We start from the raw sequence: 16,050 nt of genomic DNA, 5'->3' as shown, positions 1-16,050 counted from the left end.
ATGTTTTCACAACAAAACATATGTCATTAAACTGTTGACAATCCCTCTCTTTCTGCGCTCGGGAAAGGAATGAGGGAGAAAGAGGAGATGAAAACATACAGTGGTGAGATATTCTGTAGCTAAGGTAATGCATCGACCTATTAATTCTGAAAATATAAAAAATACCCTATTACTAGGCTATTGAAAATCAAATGCAAACTCACTATAATTCTAGGCTGACTGTAAGCCGCCCTGCACATCAATGAGCCAATAGCATTGCCTAGGTCTATACGTTCTCTCCCAGACTCATGGATAGAACGTTTGGTGTGTAGCACAAGGTAACCAGTCCATCCAGTATGCATAATAATACAGTCCACACTTAATTAAGGTGGTTACTAGAATTTGTTTAATTTTGAAGTATAGGCTAGACCAATGTAACAAAACATCTTAAATCTGCCATGCGTAATATGCGGTAGGCAATTAGGCTATGTATTGTATAAGGGCACAATCGTTATTTAAATTAATAATAAAATTATCGGGCTTGGGCTTCATATATAGGCCTATACCTATGCATGTTTGGATGTTTTGAATGAATCACCACCTTAGAAAGTCCATTTTGCTGTGTCAGGCTTTGAAACAAGACCCACAACGACCATGTTCTCCACTCAGTTTCAACCTGTTTTGTTGAACTTCTTTCTTCAAATTGATCGAGCACGGTGAGATGAGTTTTAAAAACATGATACCGTTTTAATGATAAGTGTTGGATGTGATTTTCATTTCATTTGCATTGATGTCAGAGGAACAATAGAGCGCTGAGTACCGGGCCATTAGCAACCTGTACAGTCCTATGTGAGTCACTATGGTCAACAGTTCTTGTGACTCTTGGTCAGCATGCATCTGTAGATAGGCCTGACAAGTCTTTCTTACTGAATTTGTGTCCTCCAGCTAAACCAGAAAAGAGGTCATCAATGAGGGGTAATGGATAGTTTTCATCAGGGTTAACGGTGACTTTGAAGTCGCCACAGAGTCTGAGGGCTCCGTCTTTTTTCAGGAGTGGAACGGCGGGTGTAGCCCATTCACTAACACCTGGATCCAATGCTCCACTTCTAACTAATTTGTCTAGCTCACTTTAAACTTCGGGTTTTATGGCAAATGGCTCTGGCTTTGAAGCATTTTGGCTTGCTGTCTGGTTTTACGGTCAGTTTAACATTTATGTCCTTTATACTGCCAAGTTTTCCATTGAACACAGTGTTGCTTCAATATCGCTTGTAGGTTTGAATTATATGAATTTCATGCCAGTTTGATCTGTTCCAGCCAGGTTTGTCCTAACAAAGCTGGATGGTTGCCTCTCATGATGTAGGGTGGTAGATTTAACTTCTGTTTGTTGAGCTCCGTTTCCATTGTCTGAAATGGGCAAAATATGCAAATATTCTTCCACTTCAGACAGGGTATCACTTTGTTCACCCTCTGTGTGCTCCATTTTATGCTCTTTCTTTTTGTACTTCCTGAAGTCACTTTTCGTTTGTTCGGTACTTTTGTTTGATTGTGTCTTTTAGTTTTTGCGTGCACGTTCAATGTGACCCTTTTGGCCACAACTTCTGCAGTATTTGCACCAACACTTCTCCGTTTGGCGACCAGGGACCTCATTTATAACCATTGCGTAAACTTCACACTAAATATATGCGTGCTCCATTTCAGAAAAGTCTGCGCATGTACAACAATATTGAGATTGTAAACTTGCTGCACGTCCATACATAAGCATGTTTTCGTTATAAATCAACACCTGTGGTAAAACGCGTGAATGAGCATTAAAACAACACCGGGAAAACACCTCCATTCACCTTTTATGGTGTCAATAATGCCCTTTATTTGCTGTATATTTGGGAACTATTGGGATTAGGTCATGGCATGCAAAAGACAAATTGTTGTTCAATATTTAGTTTATCAATAGATTATTGGGTTTCAATGTCCTGCCTTGGTATAGGCTCTGAGATTAAATAGGCAATGATGTCGCGCTCCTATCGCATGCACAGCAATACTGTAACCTACCCATAATGTCAAATATTTGACATAAACTACCAGTCTATTTACTGTGTTGGCAAAATGTTTTAATCTAATCTAATGTTTTAATCCCCCATTTGCGCAAAATACTTACTTGTAATACAATATTTCAACCATTAGCAGATGTGCATACGCATGGTCTAGGGTTGGGCGGTATCCAGATTTTCACGTCATCATACCATCCTTCTCTCACCCTGGGATTTCAGTTCACAAGGGGCCGCCAAACAAATCACAAAAAAGGGCGTCTATTACCAGAATGCTAGCAAAATTAGCACAAGTAATAGCGAATTTCCATGGAGGCTGCTAGCTACATATGCTATCGAGCGCAAATGGAAAAAAATGTTTTGCAAATACAGGCAATCCAGCTCAAAGTTATACGTATATAGGTAGGATCTACCTAATTACATTTTTGGTGAGTTTGGACATTTACAAATCAAATCAAATTTTATTTGTCACATGCGCCGAATACAACAGGTACACACCCCTGAGGGGCCTCCGTGTTGAGGATCTGCATGGCAGATGTGTTGTCGCCTAGCCTTACCACCTGGGGGCGGCCCGTCAGGAAGTCCAGGATCCAGTTGCAGAGGGAGGTGTTTAGTCCCAGGGTCCTTAGCTTAGTGATGAGCTTTGTGGGCACTATGGTGTTGAACGCTGAGCTGTAGTCAATGAACATCATTCTCACATAGGTATTCCTTTTGTCCAGGTGGGAAAGGACAGTGTAGAGTGCGATTAAGATAGCATCATCTGTTGCGGCGGTATGTGAATTGGAGTGGTTCTAGGGTTTCCGGGATGATGGTGTTGATGTGAGTCAAGACCAGCCTTTCAAAGCACTACCGACGTGAGTGCTACAGGGCGGTATTCATTTAGGCAGGTTACCTTTGCTTTCTTGGGCACAGGGACTATGGTGGTCTGCTTGAAACATGTAGGTAGTACAGACTCGGTCAGGGAGAGATTGAAAATGTCAGTGAAGACACTTGCCAGTTGGTCCGCGCATGCTCTGAGTACACATCTTGGTAATCCGTCTGTTGACCTGTTTAAAGGTCTTGCTCACATCGGCTACGGAGAGTGAGAGCTTTGTTTGCATCTCTGTGTGTGGAGTAAAGGTGGTCTTGAGTTTTCTTTCCTCTGATTGCACACGTGACATGCTGGTAGAAATGAGGTAAAACGGATTTAAGTTTGCCTGCATTAAAGTCACCAGCCACTAGGAGTGCTGCTTCTGGATGAGCATTTTCTTGTTTGCCTATGGCCTTCTACGGCTCGTTGATTTCGGTCTTAGTGCCAGCGTTGGTTTGTGGTGGTAAATAGATGGCTATGAAAAATATAGATGAGAACTCTCTTGGTAGATAGTGTGGTCTACAGCTTATCTACCAAGAGTGTTGTTGTGCAAATGAACAAAGTTTGATGCAAAGTTTTGACAGTACTGGCTCTCCAACAGCATGTCAACAGGCTGTGTCTGTGTGGATTCGCTAGGACAACGGGCCTGCCTGCTCTGTTTGGAGAAGAGGGGGGAGGAGCAGACAGACCGACAACAGAGAGGAGAAAAAATGCAAGGAAATCAAGATATCAGTGGCAGCTGTACAAATAAGTAATCCAAAGGGCTTTGACTTCTTAAACACGGCAGAAAGCTAACACAATAAGATGCCCCATCACCTTATTAATTCAGCCACTTACTTAGATAGCAAGTTAAACTTAGGGTTTGTGTTAACGCAGAATTCAGCGTATTTTTTTTTAATCAGAAGAAATATCTTGCTGCGTTTTGTAAACGCAGATCTAAAATGCTTCTTATTAGAATTTCTGCTCGGCATCAGACTCATTTTGTGTTTCAGTTGCACTTCTAAATTCCAATGAGAATTCAGGAATGGCATTCGATCAGCAGACTGCGCTCTGACTGAAGTGTAGCTACTCTTCTCCAATACTTTTCTCAGTGTAGCCAGCCTATTCTTGTGTAGCCAGCCTATAGATGCAAGATTGAACTTTTAAGTAAAACATTAGGAAATGTAGCTGGCTGCATTCATTCTATGATAGTCCTAAACATTCGAAATATGATGGCCATGCAAAAAAGACCTGCTCATCTACTTGTGTGGCTGCCAGCCAAATAGCTTTGTTGTCACCTGATGAAAATGAAGCTATTTTTCCTGCTGAATGTGTGGCACTAATGTATTTTCTGTGAAGGATAACTATAGTTGCAAGTCCCTGATCACTCTATTGAAGAAAAAAAAAACTGTTGACATAGTTTATACTTTCAATATAAAACGCGACCTCTGTCAATACACAGATGGACTCACTTTCTCACGCTTTCTCCCATTGTGCTATTTACAAACCAACGTGACTGGGTCAACTGTTCTGGAAAACTACGTAACCTTCATAAAGTAAAAATAATGTGACAGGTGAAATGAGGAACGCGATCTGCTTTATCTTCTAAAGCATTGCACATGTTGACTGCAGGTATTTACTTAAAAAAATAGAAAAAATAGCTACGATATTAAAATGTATTGAAAAACTTTAAAGAAATAGTTTCAACAGTATTGAGGGTATTGAAAACCCATCCCATGGCTATTTCCAAATACACCGTATATACGGTATACCTCCCAAGCCTAGCATGGTCTAAAGTTTGCGGGGAGGTGAGCACATTCTCACGTCAAGTTAAATTTGGATAAATGCCAACTTTATAAATGCCAACGCACATTTTTGGGGTATATTTTGTAGGTATGCACGGTTTGTAAATGAGGCCCTTGGTTTCCCACAGCGATAGCATGGCTTGCCTTGTTTTTTAATCCGTAGATAATTTATGCACTTGGGCCGATGCACTTAGCTGCTGTGCGTCTTTATTTGCCATTTCCATTGACGTACTCACTTCTATTGCTCTCTGCAGTGTTAAGGTACTCTCAGTAAAAAGGTGTTTCTGAATTGCCTCACTGCATGTGCCACACACTAACCTATCACATACAGTGTCACTCAGTCATCGCCCAAATTCACAGTGTTCAGATAACTGTTTCTGAAAGAGAGCGACATACATTTGAAGTCGGAAGGTTACATACACCTTAGCCAAATACATTTAAACTCAGTTTTTCACAATTTCTGACATTTAATCCGAGTAAAAATGCCCTGTTCTTGGTCAGTTAGGATCACCACTTTATTTTAAGAATGTGAAATGTCAGAATAATAGCAGAGAGAATGATTTATTTCAGCTTTTATTTCTTTCATCACATTACCAGTGGGTCAGAAGTTTACATACACCCAATTAGTATTTGGTAGCATTGCCTTTAAATTGTTTAACTTAGGTCAAACGCTTTGGGTAGCCTTCCACAAGCTTCCCACAATAAGTTGGGTGAATTTTGGCCCATTCCTCCTGACAGAGCTGGTGTAACTGAGTCAGGTTTGTAGGCCTCCTTGCTGGCACATGCTTTTTCAGTTCTGCCCACAAATTTTCTATAGGATTGAGGTCAGGGCTTTGTGATGGCCACTACAATACCTTGACTTTGTTATCCTTAAGCCATTTTGCCACAACTTTAGAAGTATGCTTGAGGTCATTGTCCATTTGGAAGACCCATTTGCGACCAAGCTTTAACTTCCTGACTGATGTCTTGAGATGTTGCTTCAATATATCCACATAATTTTCCTCCCTCATGATGCCATCTATTTTGTGAAGTGCACCAGTCCCTCCTGCAGCAAAGCACACCCACAACATGATGCTGCCACCCCCGTGCTTCACGGTTGGGATGATGTTCTTCGGCTTGCAAGCCTCCCCCTTTTTCCTCCAAACATAATGATGGTCATTATGGCCAAACAGTTTTATTTTGTTTCATCAGACCAGAGGACATTTCTCAAAAAAGTACGATCTTTGTCCCCATGTGCAGTTGCAAACCGTAGTCTGGCTTTTTTATGGCGGTTTTGGAGCAGTGACTTCTTCCTTGCTGAGCAGCCTTTCAGGTTATGTTGATATAGGACTTGTTTTACTGTGGATAGAGATACTTTTGTACCTGCTTCCTACAGCATCTTCACAAGGGCCTTTGCTGTTGTTCTGGGATTGATTTGCACTTTTCGCACCAAAGTATGTTCATCTCTAGGAGACAGACCGCGTCTCCTCCCTGAGCGGTATGATGGCTGTGTGGTCCCATGGTGTTTATACTTGCTTACTTTTAGTGTTTGTACAGATGAACGTGGTACCTTCAGGCATTTGGAAATTGCTCCCAAGGATGAACCAGACTTGTGGAGGTCTACAATTTTTTTTCTGAGGTCTTGACAGATTTCTTTAGATTTTCCCATGATATCAAGCAAAGAGGCACTGAGTTTGAAGGTAGGCCTTGAAATACATCCACAGGTACACCTCCAATTGACTCAAATGAAGTCAATTAGCCTATCAGAAGCTTCTAAAGCCATGACATATTTTCTGGAATTTTCCAAGCTGTTTAAAGGCACAGTCAACTTAGTGTATGTAAACTTGTGACCCACTGGAATTGTGATACAGTGAATTGTAAGTGAAATAATCTGTCTGTAAACAATTGTTGGAAATTTTACTTGTACAAAGTAGATTACTTGCACAAAGTACATGTCCTAACCGACTTGCCAAAACTATAGTTTGTTAACAAGAATTTTGTGGATTGGTTGAAAAACTAGTTTTAATGACTCCAACCTAACTGTATGTAAACCTCCAACTTCAACTGTATATATTTTACTGGTTTGTGACTCACTGGCACCACGCCCTGACCTTAGTTCCTTGTTTATGTCTCTATTTTGGTTTGGTCAGGGTGTGAGTTGGGGTGGGCATTCTATGTTTTGTTCTATGTTTTGTATTTCTATGTGTTTGGCCTGGTATGGTTCCCAATCAGAGGCAGCTGTCAATCATTGTCTCTGATTGAGAACCATACTTAGGTAACCTGTTCCCACCTGTGTTTGTGGGTAGTTGTTTTCTGTTTAGTGTAGTGCACATTGCAGAACTGTTCTTTTGTCGGTTTGTTGAAGTGTTAGTATTTATTAAAAGTTAATATGGACACTTACCACGCTGCACCTTGGTCCTCTTCTCCTTCTCCCGACGACAATCGTTACACCCCCGGTTAAAGGTGAATAAACCAGCCCAAGAGTTAACACACAGGAACGCTATTTAACCCCCTAGTGTCGATTGATGCGCTAGAGCGTCAATCTAAGTTACATAACAATAAAATCCCCATCAAAATCAGTCAATTTAAGCTAGAGATATCTGTTTTTTGCACTTCCGCATCTGCAGTGAGAGGTGGCAGAGCTAGAGCTGTGTTTTTCAGACGTAGCGTCTGAACGGTTTGACCTTCAAACTATTCTATGGAAAGGGGAGACTCTCACGAACATGATGGTGTTCTCCATTTCGCTCTAGGACCTCCACAAGGGACTCTCTGAAGGTAACCGGTATCGTTAAAAAAAAAAAAATCAAGTATAAAGGTCGTTTTGAGCCTACCTAAAAAAGGGGTTAAATATGTGTAAATGTGTATATATATATTTTCAAAGTTTTTTTATCTCCTAAATTTAGGACAGACATCATTATGATAAATGTTATGATAAATGTTTTGCCATTTATTGATGTTATTCAATACATTTCTATGGTCTTTAGTAGTAAAGGCCAAAATCTATATTTTATAAAATACTTTTTTTATATCGTTTTTTGATACCTAAAATCAAATAGCTAAATTATCCATATTATGACCATCTTAAAACTATTCCATATGTCAGCGTCGACTCTAAATAATTAAACACACTGAGGAAGATGAATTTGGGGATGCACATGGGGATGAAAAGTGGGTACGGTAGCGGAATGGTAGCGGTTCTGTAACAGAGGTAATGAATACAAACATACCGAATGAATTCACCAGGGCACAAAGGCACAGATACAGAATCTTACAAAATATAGCAGTAAGGACTGTATAAATTGCATTTGTCACCTGCAGAGTATTACACAACACAGTAAACTCAGAAGGGGAACATATCCTGAACCAAAATATAAATGCAACATGTAAAGTGTTGGTCCCATTTTTCATGAGCTGAAATAAAAGATCCCAGAAATGTTCCATACGCACAAAAAAGCTGACAGGTGTGGCATATCAAGAAGCTGGGAGGGGGGTGGTGCTGAGGAGTATTTATGTCTGTAATAAAGCCCTTTTGTGTGGAAAAACTAATTCTGATTAGCTGGGCCTGGCTCCCCAGTGGGTGGACCTGGCTCCCAAGTGGGTGGGCCTATGCCCTCCCAGGCCCACCCATGTGAAATCCATAGATTAGAGCCTAAGGAATTTATTTCAATTGAATGATTTCCTTCTATGAACTGTAACTCAGTAACATTTTTTGAAATTGTTGAGTTTTTTGTTGTTGTTGGTGTAGTATGCAATAAGCAATAGTAGTAACTAACTGTGAAGAACAATATACAAATGTCACACAACTCACTTTGGGCACGCACTCCACCCCACAAGTCCAGAGATATGAGTGAGTCCAGTTGTTGATGGGCAGAGACAGAGATGTTGCTCTCTGCCACCGCAGACTGCAAGTATTGTGTGACCTGCAGAGTCAAGAGGATGGACAGATGTCCAGCCCTCTAGTAACCTCCCGAGCAACCTATCAGGGTGCAGGTCATTCAGGTCAGAGAGAGTTTGAGAGACAGGTTTATGGTACCCTCTAGACTCTCAGGCTCCGGTCGTGGGGGGTGGGGGATGGGGAATGTAGTGTGCAGCTCAAGGTTGTGAGGTCCTGATAACAGTCACCGGCAGAGAATTTGTAACACTTTCAATACAACCACAAGCTGTGAAATTGACTCCCCCTCCTCTTGATTTCTCTTATGAAACCTGAATCTCTCTGCCATGATCAGTGGTTTGGGAGAATAATGTCCTTTTAAGGTAGCCACAATTTCATCATATGATTTGTCACCAGGTTTTTCAGGCATTACTAGTCTGCGCAGTAGTTTGTATTTTCCATAACAGTCGAAAATGTTGGCACAACTACTTCTGCTTTAATTATATTTGCCAACACAAAGTACTCAAAACATTCTGTGTAAGAACTCCATTGTTCCACAGATTCATCAAATTATCCTATATTTCCAACCAGTGCAGACAATTTCAGTAATTCTTTTTTATCTGAACGGTAGAATGGGCAAAACGAGTGACTTAAGCGACTTTGAGTGTGGTATGATCGTCGGTGGTAAGTGCACCGGTTCCAACCTGGGACAACCTGGGATTTTCATGCACGACATTGTCTAGAGTTTACTGAGAATGGTGTGACATATAAAAAAGATCCAGTCAGCGGCAGTCCTGTGGGCGAAAACAGCTTGTTGATGAGAGAGGTCGAAGGAGAATGGCAAGAATTGTACAAGCTAACAGGCGGGCCACAAACAAGTAAATAATGGCGCAGTACAACAGTCGTGTGCAGAACGGCATCTCGGGAACGCACAACTTGTCGGTCCTTGTCATGGATGGGCTATTGCAGCAGACGACCACACCAGGTTCCACTTCTATCAACTAAAGACAAGAAGAAGCGGCCCCAGTGGACATCCGATCACCAACACTGGACAATTGAGGAGTGGAAAAACATTGCCTAGTCCTACGAATTCCGCTTCCTATTGCATCATGCTAATGGCAGAGTCAGGATCCTGTCTGGTGTTAACGGTACAGGCTAGTGGCAGTGGTGTAGTAGAGCAGGGAATGTTTTCTTGGTACACATTAGATCCCTTGATACCAATTGAGTAACATTTCCATGCCTGGAAGAGCTCAGGCTGTTCTGGAGGCAAAGGGGGGCCCGACCCAGTACTCGATGTGTACCTAATAAACTGGCCACTGAGTGTATAGTGCACATTCTCTCACATTTCTGGTTGGCAACAAAGGAAACCCCAAAATTTACAAAATTACTCTGCATGTACAGCAGATGTGTGCAGTCTCAAAACCAGTGGGTAATCTGACAGTTTATTAACTCAAGGCAAATTGGCCCCAGCCACTACAGCTGAGATGATTATATGTCCCAAATGGCACCCTATTCCCTACACTCTTAGAATAAAGGGTTCCAAAAGGGTTCTTCGGCTGTCCCCATAGGACAACCTTTTTTTGGTTCTAGGTATAACCCTTTTTGGTTTCAGGTAGAACCTTTTTGGGTTCCATGTAGAACCCTCTGTGGAAAGGGTTCTACCTGGAACCAAAAGGGTTCCACCTGGAACCGAAAAGGGTTCTTCAAAGGCTTCTCCTATGGGGACAGCCAAAGAACCCTTTTAGGTTCTAGATAGAACCCTTTTGGTTCCAGGTAGAACCCTTTCCACGGAGGGTTCTACATGGAACCCAAAAAGGTTCTGCCTGAAACCAAAAGAGTGTAGTGCACTAGTTTTGACTAGGGTTCTGGTAAAAGTAGTCCACAATGTAGGGAATAGGATATTATTTGGGATGCCCATGATAGCTTTACAGTCTACTGCTGAGGGAACAGTAGGATATCCATGAAGTGTGATACCCTTTCCATTGTAAATCAGTATTTCAAATAACACCTCCTTTTAGATTTTTACAGTAATGGCACAATATCAGTGAAGTGCAGGCGCCACATGCCGGTAAATCTAGTCTCAATGGCTCCACTAGCTCCACGGCACAACAAAGAGAGGGAATAATAATAGTGTATATCAGACTACCAAATCAGGATGGAGAATCCATATTAGCCCCCGTCGATAACCGTGGTTGAGGGGTTGCCATGGCAACTGGGGTCTAGGAGATTGGCAGCGGCCTCAGTGTTCTATCAGTTAGCTGGAAAAATTGCCAATCAGCCCGTTAGATCCACCGTCTGGAAGGGAGGCCGCGGAAGATTGTGTGAATATATTTTGATTAAAAAATGGGAGGCCACTTACGAGAGAGAGAAAAAGGAGAAAATTGGTGGCAGCGGTGGGATCCGCATCAGTATTCAGCAAAGGTCGCATCGGGCTTCTTACAATTATGGCTAGCCGTTGTCTGGAGAGTAAAACATTTTTAGATTTTAGACAGAAGGATTAGGATATTGATATATTGATATGAATCTATTTCAATATAGATTCTTCCCGCCAATTTCTGTTGTCAATTTGGCAGTATTATTTACTACTCTTCAATCAATAAATATAGAAATGTATTAGAATAAATACCATGAACTGAATAAGGGAGGTTTACCTGTGGTATTTATTCTGTTGCCTCTACAGACAGCTGGTAAAACACCTCAGAACCTCTCCTTGTCAGACTAATACCTGTACAGTCATGTCGCCCACCACCAGCAAACACGGCTTCACAAGCCTCACCGGAGGCTATTCTAACCTCTCTGCCTGTCCGTTCGCACCTTTGTCGACTCATGTCAACCGGTCTCCAGGGGAACGTTGAGCAGTGATTCTACAGTTTGCCTGACACTCACCCCCCCTACTCTTCCTCCTCCTCCTTTCCTCCCCTCACCTCTGCTTTCAGGTCACCTCATCAGTCCATTCCACTGCTCACTGAGCCATGCAGTGAGCCACAGCCACACAGCAGCATGAGAGGATGACACAGGATTCTCTGCCTGCAGGCATTGCACACTGGCTGTGTCTCAAATGACACTCTATTTCTCAAATACAGTACAGTATAAGGCACTGGTCAAAAGTAGCACACTAGGGAATTCGGGAATGACCTATGTCTTTCTCAAAGGGCCTTGTTAACGGAAGCCCAGAATGGAATATCGGTGACATTGCTCATGCTCTCACTTTGTTTACGTTTAGCCATCTCGTTGACCTGGTGGCGTCATGATTCAGAAATTGTTTTGGTCCAATGGTGAATGTGCTCTGAGGTGGTCATTTTGGCATTAAAGTAGAAAGTGGAGATAAAATGGAATATTTGCTATGTTGTTTACCGAGCAAACAAAGGGACTAGAGATACCAACTGTGGAATCTCTTTTGGAATTAACCATAATGCTGACCTGCAACAGGTGCATTAGCAATACATTTAAATAAAAAAAACAATGACCTCTGTTGACTATTGTTTATGATTGGACATGCAGTACATCATTATATACAACACCGTATATTAAAGTGATAAAGCGTCAATGCTAGTGATGTCCCCCTTTCGTTTATTAAAATACCATGTTTAATTACAGCATATAACTGTTACTGCAGATGTGGTGCAAAAGTGATAAAAAAGGAAATCATATTTTGCTCATTTCTGCTGCAGTGCTAACTGCAAGAAACAGATGGTGCAAGAGCATATGGAGTACACATCTTTAGTCTTCTCTGTTGTCTTGATGTACTATTATTCAGAACCACTAGGGGTCTCTGTGTCTCTATTCATGTTGCCTCACAAAGGGTATCAGTGTTTGATGAGAAAGAGGGGGATAGACAGTGGAGAGAGTGAGAGAGAGAGAATTGGAGCTCTGATTAGCGATGACCTAATTCAGCTCAGGACGTCCCACAATGCGCTCTCTCTAACACCACACACACACACACACACACACACACACACACACACACACACACACACACACACACACACACACACACACACACACACACACATACAGAGAGAGAGAGAGAGAGAGCAACTAGCACAATAGGAGAAAGGCCAGAAAGAGTGTGTGAGATTAATACTAGCAGTGCAATTCATATTGGAAAAGCATGTTATCTTTTTTTCCTCACACACTTGTGCAGTTGTTCCTATGAGGTATTGTCAAATCAGAACAGGACTTTCAATAATCAGATGAAAGATGACAGTTTGGTAAATATTCAAAAAGTGGAATTCTGGGCTTTACATTATCCCCACATGAAGGACTATCAAATAATTTTCAAATCAACACCACTTTCAATAACAACGTTGACTATTTGCAGAGTGAGGAGCTCAGGCTAAAACAGCAACCCTTGTCAGCATAGCGTAACTCAGCCGAGCTTCAATCATGTTTGTTTGATCTCATTCAAACTGGCTCCCGGACAAATGAAAAAGGACAGAGCGAATCACAGAGAGTGAGCTGACTTGGCCAACTTTAACAAGACTTCTCTCACTCACCCCCCTTTTTCCCAGAGGCAGGAGTTATGGGTAGTCATTTCATACTAAGGCATGGCTGGGAGTTTTTTCGATTGTATTATTGTTATCATTACAGTATGTACTAAAGACCCAGGTTAGGGTTATTAAATATGTTATTTTTGCTCAAGTAAGCTTCTTGGAAATATTCCATCAGAGCCTTTTTATTCTTCCAAATGTAGTTATGAATTTTAAAGTAGACTGGTATTACTGTTGGAGAGCGGGTTGTGATCTGAATTCTGAGTAATGCCGAGATTGGAAATTCTTGTTCCACGGGCTCTTAAAAAAAAGGAGAATATGACTGTCAACCATGGAGTGTAAAAAGGAGGGGAGGGGGAAGGTGTGAGGGCCTATCAAAACCAGGGGTGTTTGATAACGACGACATCAGATAGACATTCAAGAGGATTTTTTTCTTCCGTTGTTGGTATTCATGAGCATATGTTCATGTGTAAAGTCCTCCGTCAATAAATATGCACAGTCCTTAATTGTTCCGTCATAATTAGGCTACAGTTCTGGGGGGTTTGGCTCAGGTCTACGAACGAACGCTCGTTCTTTTGTTTCTTGCTTTGGCGCCTCTAATGATTTCCATGACAATTGAGGGAGAGAGAGAAGCTGAGAAATGCTGGTGGAGGAGAAAAAAAACGAAGGCCCAATCAAAACTGAATGGCATATTAATAGAGTCCAAGCAAACAGATGGCGACTGCCAAAAACAAACACAGAAAATAAAAAAATAAAAAAATAAGAAAACGTAATTCAATTAGGGCGGAGGATTCATGGATGGCACGTTGATGCACGTTGTTTATTTGGTCTTTTCGATTAATTTGATAATCCAATAAAAACGTTATGCCTTTCCAGTGGATTCTAGTTTTATATTATCTGTCATTCGTGATAGGCGAATGGAGTGGGAGTTGAACGACAAGATTAAGTCATTATGGTTCTTGGCTGATGTGGGGGGGAAAACAGACACAAACGTCCCCAAAATACGAGTGGATTTCAGGGCACTCAACACTATTCTAGTAAGACCTGTGTGTGTTAATTTCTCACAGGACTCAGACATGTGGTTTCCCAACATTTCACATGTGATATTTATTATGAGTTTTACATGTACTTTTGGAAGCCAAAGTCTTGACCATTGGACCAAGAGGACCAACATTCATTTTGAAGATGCAGGTGACTATGAGCAACCATGACCACTTCACTTTCATTAATATTTTGATATTTTAATGTCAACTACAGCTGTCAAAATAAATACATTTTTTATTGAGCTTGTTGCAGGATTTGTTGTGATTAATCATGATTGAAATTCATAATTTGCTTAAATTGAGCTCTAATTTAAGATTTTTATTGTACAAAAAGCATGACAAGAATATTGCTGTTTTGATTTTGTCCAAAGTAACCATTAGCAAAAGTAGGTAAATCGATAAACACACTTTCTTTAACCTCAAAATACCTTTTTTTTGCACTGTTGGTTAGAGCCTGATTTGATTTGATTTGAAGTCAGCTTGTTTTGACATCACATTGTTGTTTTTAGCTGTATAGTTTATGTATTTTGGATGTTTTCAGTGTATTTTGAATGCTTTCAGACAATGCGCAAAAAAAAAGTGGGCACTAAAATGACAAAAAGTTGACTTGAGTTAACTGATTAACTCTGACAGCGCTATTTTTTTTCTTTGGGCTTCTTCCAATGGTCACTGACCAACGTATGAAGAAGAGAAATGTGCGCCTGCAGAAGTAACACTCAAAATAGATGGCTCAGAATTAAGAGATGATCATTTTTAACACGCTTGAATTATTTTATTCAGGCAGGCTAAATTACCTTTTTACAGAATGGCATTATAGAATTAGTGATTCCATATGTGGATACATTGATACTGCAACATGTTAACACCACCATTTCACATGTGAGGAGAACATTATTTCACCACCACGTGTCATCTTGCAATTCCACATGTGAAAGGTAGATTTTCACATGTGGATGTTTCTTACATGGGAAACTGCAACTTTGATTGTCACATGTGAATGGATTTCACATGTGAACTTGCTATTCCACATATGTGATATTGAGATTTTGAGTTTTCTTACACGTTAAACTGCAAATGTGATTTTTACCTGTGATTGTTCTTTACATGTAAAAATGCAATTCCATATGTGAAAGTGACATTTTCACGTGGAGTTTTCTTAGATATGAAACTGCAAATTTGATTTAGACATGTGAAAGTTTTTATCATGTGAAACTGTAAATTTCACGTGCAACTGAGATTCACATGTGAGGTGAAAACATGTTTTTCCTCTCACGTGAGAAGGGGGTGTTAACATGTGAGCTCTAAATTTAATGCATGTGAATAAATGTTTTTACATTCATTTTAAACTCAGCATGTGATTTTCATATGTGAAACTGCTAATTTGACATGTCCCTACGCCTCTGCGTTGGAATTCCCATTTAGGAACAAGATCATCAAACAATATGGGGGATTTGAAGCTTCTAAACCCCCTGATGGGTGGGATTATCATATCCTGTCAATCATCAAACTCTTATTAGACCAATGAGAGCTCTCCTTTCCCCATATCGATGCTTCTATTGGACTAAATCAGCCTAGATAGGATTGGTAGGACACCCACTTTGGGATTATAAAATCTGATTCCTGCTATGAATATCAAACAATTTAGCTCCCCTTAAAGCTGTAAAGTGGCTAAGGGGAAACCCTATTTTGGACTGTAAGAGCCAAAGTATAAGCTTTGAGTAGAGGCAATTCTTGGCCCAATTTGTGGATACAGCTGTCTCAGTCCCACAGTATCCTACTCAGTGAAGTCCTCCTGTCTGCTGCAGCGTGAAGTGTTCATCCTCTATTTGCAGTTACAGTACAGTGCACCAGACTTGGCCCAAGAGCCTAGCAACAGCCCCTCCATTTTGGCTTCAAGCCCATTCTCAGCAGTACAGACCCGGGCCATAAGGTGTCTCTGGATCTCTAAGTCAGTTTGAGCAAACTGTAAGAAGGGGTATTTTTGCTCTTTCTACAAAGGAGGTTTCATC

This window comes from Salvelinus namaycush, chromosome 2, assembly GCF_016432855.1.
Source record: "Salvelinus namaycush isolate Seneca chromosome 2, SaNama_1.0, whole genome shotgun sequence".
NCBI classification, from domain to species: domain Eukaryota; kingdom Metazoa; phylum Chordata; class Actinopteri; order Salmoniformes; family Salmonidae; genus Salvelinus; species Salvelinus namaycush.
Note: the sequence above shows the minus strand (reverse complement) of the source record.